This window comes from Gasterosteus aculeatus, chromosome 2, assembly GCF_964276395.1.
Source record: "Gasterosteus aculeatus chromosome 2, fGasAcu3.hap1.1, whole genome shotgun sequence".
Taxonomy (NCBI): Eukaryota; Metazoa; Chordata; class Actinopteri; order Perciformes; family Gasterosteidae; genus Gasterosteus; species Gasterosteus aculeatus.
This window is the reverse complement of record NC_135689.1, coordinates 17548851-17556324: the sequence shown is the minus strand read 5'-3', so window position 1 is coordinate 17556324 and position 7474 is coordinate 17548851. Positions and strand designations below refer to the sequence as shown.

Genomic DNA, 7474 nt, shown 5'->3' with positions numbered 1-7474 from the left:
CCGGACATCTGATCTGTGGATTTCAATATGCTCTCAATATTATAACCAGATTGTATTTTAAAGCGGGATCTGCAAACACAGCGCCGTATTAAATCAAGCAGATAGCCTCGATTCATGGACATCCACAACGGACTGACAACCCCCGGTCCTCTCCGAATCCCTAAACTCTCCTCTTCCCATCAGCATCTCCCACAGCATTTTCCCAAGTGAAGACAGCTTGCTGGATGTGATGGTGGCTGCATGCGTCCCTGCTACCATCGTCCTCAGGACATCGTTTGTCGTTCACATCGTCCTAGATGACTGACGGGAGTCTATTGGCCGCGGCGGCCCTCGTCTGCTAGAGCGACGTCGGTACAAGCGTGTTAGATAGATATATACTATTGTCGGCGGCAGAGTCATCGAAACGAATCGCTCATCAAAACGGAGAGCAGGTTTACTGCTACAGGGACTGAGCCCTGTGTGTGTTTAACGGGAGGAAAGCAAGTCTCAGTGTTTCAGTGCGGGAACGTTCAGAGGAGAGGGGGGATAAAAGGAGATGGGGAGAGACGGAGGGATCTGCTACAGTTCCCTGTTCACGAGACAAAATTTTGCTAAACAAGAATGTATGTATCATGCTATATAAATATAAATGATATGTATAAGATGATATATATATATATATAATATGAATATATATATATATATATATATACATAGATGTATAAGAAAGATAAACATGGTTGCTTCCGTGGAAGCAAATAGTTTTGAGTGTTGTATAATGTAGAGGACTTGAAGGCCCCTCCTCAGTCGTGTGTGTGTGTGTGTGTTGTTCTTCAACTAATACGCACACACAATAGAGTGCTGGAAGTGTGTGAGGAGTCCTTCCATTTGTGTGACGTGTGTACAGTATTTGAGAATATTGATGGACCACAAGGGGGTGTGTGCAGGCGCTGGGCCGAGGGGCTTCGGTGCAGTTAAGCACTTTTTATTTTTCGGGACCTGTGAATTTTTTAGGCTGACACATGCAAACACAACGCCATGTTTCGCGGATACTGACTATCCAAAAATATATCTTTTTTTATTTCCAGCTGGTTAGATTGCTGCTAAGACAGTTAGCGATAGATAGTTGCCGGCTGTCTGCCTCAGGGAAACGTTTGTCTGGTGATGTTGTGTACGTGGTGTTGATGGTGTGTGTGGCGTAAGCTTACAATCATAAGACAGAGATTGTGTTTATTGAAGCTTCAGGCATCACTGTGATCTGTAATCATGCTAAATAACAGCAGAAGTAAGCTAAAAACTTTTTAAAGATAACGATAAGATATAAGATTTTCATTCCTTAAGGATTCAAACCTCCTTGTATATTGAAGGTGATCATTGTTTCTCCTTCCCATCAATTGGCTAAAATAGGTAGCCAGCAATTTGTGTTCAAACATCGAGTGATTAATATCAGCCTTTGTATTTTTTTCTTTCTACAGAAGGTAGCGTTGTATAGTTGTCAAATAATTCATAGCCTGTAGTGTTTTTAAAATGAATTCCCTAAGATGTTCTCAACAGCTGGGCAGTCATAAAGTTATAATTCTTTTATATCAAATGTAAAAATGTAAGACTCATAGCTTTTTTTTTTTTGTTTCATCTACATCATTTCAACAGCAGCCACATAAGCGAGGTTTAGGATGCTGCTCTCCGGCATCACTACATATCATGTCAGCCAACACAAGTGCATGCTCACCCCTCACGCGGGCCTGGATCACCCCCTTGTGGACAAACTCTGTAAATACCACTTGCTAAGTCTGTACATAGTTTAGAGATTAATGTAGGCAGAATACTAAGACAGTTGTTGATGACGGGATGCCCTCAGAGATACGGCACCATATGCAATCTGGAGATGGGCTCTTTAACGTTGCGTTCAACTCGAATGGGCAGAGTTGTGCGATCCTGGTCCGGCCGCTGAGTTGCAGTAAAACAGGCCGACATTCCACGTATTCAGATTCCCCAAGAACAAAATACTGATGACGCTGTGTGTTCAACACAAATCAACACACCTGAAAGACGCTGGTTTAATAGCATTGTGAGAATCAGAGAGTCCCCCCCCCCCCCCATCCCCTCCCACAACTCAGTGTGTCCTCACCAGGAAGCGTCCTCTCTGTCCCTTTCCAAGCTTATGGATGTGCATCTTTTATCTTTCTGAAGTCTATCGATAAGCTTTCAGCAATTATACGGTTTATTCATGATGTTTTTATTTTTGGTGAAAATCTGTGTATGTTTTTAGTTATTAACCTCCAATTTCTTTCGGTTCTTTTTAAAACTGTCAATATGTGTCCGTTCGCTGTCCCCAGCCAGCGCTCTGCTCGCTGCACTGTGACGTCATAGTGATGATACCTGGTGACCCCCGGAGCCTTTTCACAGTGCAAAATGGACGAGCTCCACCTTCTCTGTTCTCTCGATTTCAAGCCAGCAAAAAAAACAGAGCCGCTTTTTCTGGGAGGGCGGGGATTCAAACAAAACAAAAAGACAATGCAGCCTTGTTTCACCTGTAGCTGCACACTAAAGGGGAAGAGGACACTGTGGAGGTAAAAGGTGGTCCCAGGCTCCGAGAGAGGAAAAGGCAAGCAGGATGTCAAACACAATCAAGGACTCATGGACTCAGCCGACCTACTACATCCAGCCGGTGGCATCTTACCGCCTCTTCTTCTGCAATAGCCGAATATTATCACAGCAGGATCACTCTTCATGGCTTTAACTCGGCAGCCGCTCACGCTCTGCTTTTGGACAAGTGCGGTGCCCCAGGGGCCGATGGGAGCCGGAGGTTTAGTGAAACCGCCGCATGTGGAGTTGGATTGTGTCACTTTACTGTGGGAAAAGCAGAAGAATGGCGACCTTCTTTGTTCTGTGGGACTCAGAGGGCCGTTTGGACCGGACCGGCAGGAGACCGCGTCCAATCTGGATCCACGATCTCAGTATTTAAGTTCTTTTTTTTAAATGAGAATCTGCCACAAGACAGACGCAGTGACTGACAAGACTTCACCTCCTCAACCCAAAGTGTCTCGCGATCGCAGCAAAAACACAAATATCATGATTTCTTAACGAGTAGTTGTTGAGATACATGGGAAAAACTGGACTTTTTACATACAACATCTACATCTGTTTGAAAAGGGATGCAGGTTTGGGGCGCCGGGGCGGGAGCGTGCTCAGTGGGGCGGTTCCGCCCACTCGCTCTCTGCCCCCTCAGACCCGCCACCCCTCAACCCAGGTCAGCAGCTCCAGCTCAGTAGCCTTACTCATGGAAACCTCCGTCAGCTGGAAACACTGATCAGATACCTCAATGTTTTACACAATGACTTTTCACTACAGCCTTTAAGGGAACCAAACACACACACACGCACACACCCACACTACAAATCCCTCGCCTAGTCAGAACGCACGGGAAACTAGTCGCAAGCTGTATAAAGAAGACGATTGGCCGGTCGAATCCTCTCGCTTGTAGACCAGCAGGTGTGAGTGGATCCCAATGTTTCCACGCGTTGGCCGCCGCGTCGCTCACGCGGTCCTCATCTCTCTGTTTCCTGTCGTCTCTCTGTCTCTACAAACGGATTACGTGCCGCTATAAGCTCTGGCGCTGCGTTTAACCAAACGTACTACCTCTCCCTATATACACATATAGATTTGTATCTAAATGTATATATAGATTTGTATCTATATGTATATATAGCCGCAGCAATTTATTTTAATACTACCGTAGAAGGTTTTTTTTTTTTTTTTTTTTTTCTTCTAATGCGAAAGAGGATTTTGTTTTTACCTCAAATCTCAATACAAGCCTATACAAGTCCGAACATCAGAAGCCTCATCAGCGTCACGTTGTGTGCGTCTGTTTGAATACATTTTAAGAGCCACGTTCACATAGCAGCTAAAAGTGACCAAATTGGAGTTGGAAGATAGTAACTGAAATATCCATGGTCCTAAAACAAAATCTCCAAATCTGATTTATTGTGGACCCAGAAAAGATAATAGCACTTATTTTTTTGTATTAATTGGATGTGGAAGCAGTTTAACCAACACGTGATCCAAAGACTCCACGATTGACAAAAGTTAAATCTGATCAGTAAATTGGATTTAAGCTCCAGCTATGTGAATCTATGTACTATGTGAATCTTGGCCTTTGTCCTCACATCCAAAATGTAAAAGATGCAGCGGTGTCCTCCGTCCGCTCGTGTCTCTCGGCCTCCTAAAACCACCTGACAAGGTTTTGTAACGTTGGGATCCCTTATTATGTTGTCGCCAAACATTTATTTTGTTTTTTCTTATACTCAATCCCACGTGAGCACGCTGCCTTCTTCTAAAGCACTCTTAACTCTGGTTCTTAGTCCTTCTTTCATCTGCTGCATCTGCTCAGCTTTCAGGTAACCGGGCCTTCAGAATAAAAGCACCGCGCCTTTTAGTGAACACTATGTCGACTCTCTGCACGTGAGAGAAAGCCTCATTCGCGGGTTGACTGTGTTTATTCACATCTTTCAAGTATTTTACTTACTACTTTTTGCACCTTGGTCAATTATTCAAAATAGACAGATGTTGAACCTTCAGCAGATTCTTAATCTGCAAATGGACCTGAGGAGAGCAGTCGGCCTTTCTAGCGTCGGAACGATCGATTCAAGAACGTCATCTGCTGCTCTGATTGCATTTCTCTGCTACCTCTTTAACTATGCGCCTGGTCATATAAACACACACACACACACACACACTGCACCCACAGGTCAACATGCACTAATACCAACCGAAGAAAAAAACCTTGGACCCACACACAGCACATTTGTGTGAACTTATTTATCCTTCACCAGCAGATTTTTGCCAATGATGCACTTGTGTTTTTCTCTAAAATGCTCTGCAATACATGTGATGTCTACAAATGGTTTATCGTCATCTACTATCATTTTCTTCTTTTTGGAAAAAAATAATAAAAATTCCGCAGCTCTGATCTATAAGTCCTGGGCCAGCCAGATGGTTGGAAAACAAAGTCAACGTTAATGCGTGCAGAATATATAGACAGTTGTTGTTTTTGAGGGGAAAAAAACATAAATATACATATTGCTCAGCTCAGTTGAACCTTGTTGTGCCTAGAACCCACAGCCTTATTTTGGGACAATATCTGGTTGAAAACCAGAATACAGGACCATCTGTTCCTGTATCACAAACCGTCTATGTTTAGTTTCAGGAACTGATTTATTCTTCTCATCATATCCACATATTTGTCCTTTGTCCGGGTCAGAGTCTCTTGCTCGTGGGAGGTGCATCTACCGTCGTTTCTGCGGGTTGTTCTTTTGTTTCATTCAGTATTTTAATTTATTCCCCTTGACTGAGTTTTTTTTCAGTGACAGTTGGCTCTTATAAAGTTTGAAAAAAAAGATTTAAATGTTAAGTCAAAATATTGATTGTTGTGAAGAAGAGTTATTATTGATTTTTATTTAATTTGTCTTAATTTAAGCTTATTTTTTTAAAGAATGTCCAGCAGACTGACCTCCCATTGGATGAACTATTCTCATCATTAAGGGAACAAACAAGTAATGAAAAGTTTTTAAATTGTAGTTTGTTCTCAGCAGAGTCCCAAGATAAGTAGCTTTACCTTTCACTCATGCACATCACCATGCAGTAAAACTCACCTGACCTCATTGTTTCTAGCAGAAACTCGTCTTTTCAACACTTACCGTTGCCATGGCATCGCTCGCCGTTGATTGCCTGACAGATAAAATAAATAGTGTTTTACATTCAGTACCAATGTCTCTCTTCGTGGTCAAAATCACCGCCTGTTTTTTTTTTTTGTTGCTCTTTTTGTCTTCTTGTCTTTGAAGTGTATCCATTGTACTTTGATTACATGAATTGTATGTAGTAAAAATACTGATAAAGATTTTGGGAAATCACAAATAAACCGCTGTACATAATGATGCAGAACGTGCCTCATGTTCCTGGTTCTTTTAAGATTTTAGTCGTGTCTATTTGTGTGTGTCTTAGTACGCGTAAACAAACGATTTCTAAAATAGAAAGAATCCATGTCATGAGGGCACCAGGATTCTGCAGAATACCCTTCTTCCTCTTCTCGCTACGCGGCCTTGAGGGTTATTATACAAACGCCTACATGACCCGGCTCTGGTAAACTAGAGGATGACAGAGTGCCTGGCCTGTCTGTGATGAGAGTCCTCCAAACATCATCAGGACCATTTCCTCCCAGGTGACCCCGACGGGTACGCCTCCCTTGGGGGTCTGTGGACTTCCTGGAAAGAGAGAGGAATGAGTGAGGAGGGTGTTTAGATCTGAGATCCAAAGCAGAAGAGGAGAAGTGCCCGACAGGGTTTTAAGGTTGACCATCCTAAGTCAAACATGAGGTGCTGACTGCTCTCCGTTTAGCGAGTGTGTTCCTGGGGTTATGCTAAACAAACAAGCCCTTTCTGGTTGGATGACTGTGTTCTCAGGCCTGAAATAAACTGGCGGAGCCGCCATCAAGACTTTCACTATATTGCACTCACTGCGGTTTTCAAAATAACTGCGACTCCAACTTTAAATTCTCCCACGATCGCCAACCAAATGCTAATGGCTCACGCCACAATGTGTTGATTGAGTATTATTTCACTGGTTTTGCGCCGCTCATATGAATCACGTTGTACAGTCCGGGATGAGACGGAAGAGGCCAAGTGTTGCTACAGTCACATTCCTGCATTATTAGTGCACACAGCGATTTCGGGAAACTGGCTCTGACGATGATTTTGTAGTGTGTCGCAACGAAGCAACAAATCAGGACTTGATCACTCTGCTGTGCTGTTTTTTCTTTCATCAGTTAGAAGTTATAGAATTTTGAAGAAAAAAGACACCATGAGCCCAACAGGCCTGACACATGTTGATTTTTGAATGTTATTGATCTTTATACAGGATGTTTAATTTTTTTTTTAACCAAACCATTGTATTTCCCCCGCACTGTTAGCTCTATCTGCAGTTATTTATATAAGTACTGTTAGCTCTATCTGCACTGTTATTTATATAAGCACTGTTAGCTCTATCCGCACTGTTATTTATATAAGTACTGTTAGCTCTATCCGCACTGTTATTTATATAAGCACTGTTAGCTCTATCAGCACTGTTATTTATGTAAGCACTGTTAGCTCTATCTGCACTGTTATTTATATAAGCACTGGTAGATCTATTCGCACTGTCATTTATGTAAGCACTGGTAGCTCTATCAGCACTGTTATTTATGTAAGCACTGTTAGCTCTATCAGCACTTATATTTATGTAAGCACTGTTAGCTCTATCTGCACTGTTATTTATATAAGCACTGGTAGATCTATTCGCACTGTTATTTATATAAGCACTGTTAGCTCTATCAGCACTGTTATTTATGTAAGCACTGGTAGCTCTATCAGCACTGTTATTTATGTAAGCACTGTTAGCTCTATCAGCACTTATATTTATGTAAGCACTGTTAGCTCTATCAGCACTGTTATTTATATAAGCA

The 7474-nt window shown here is 42.4% G+C and overlaps 1 protein-coding gene across 1 annotated transcript in view; it reads left to right on the top strand.

Moving 5' to 3' along the window:
• The window catches only part of LOC120829448 (vitamin D3 receptor B), a gene marked incomplete in the record, with an annotated part of 57490 nt that extends 51571 nt beyond the window's left edge, over nucleotides 1-5919 (top strand). Inside the window, 1 exon segment of the mRNA XM_078085539.1 lies at nucleotides 24-5919.
• Between the last annotated feature and the right edge of the window lie 1555 nt (nucleotides 5920-7474).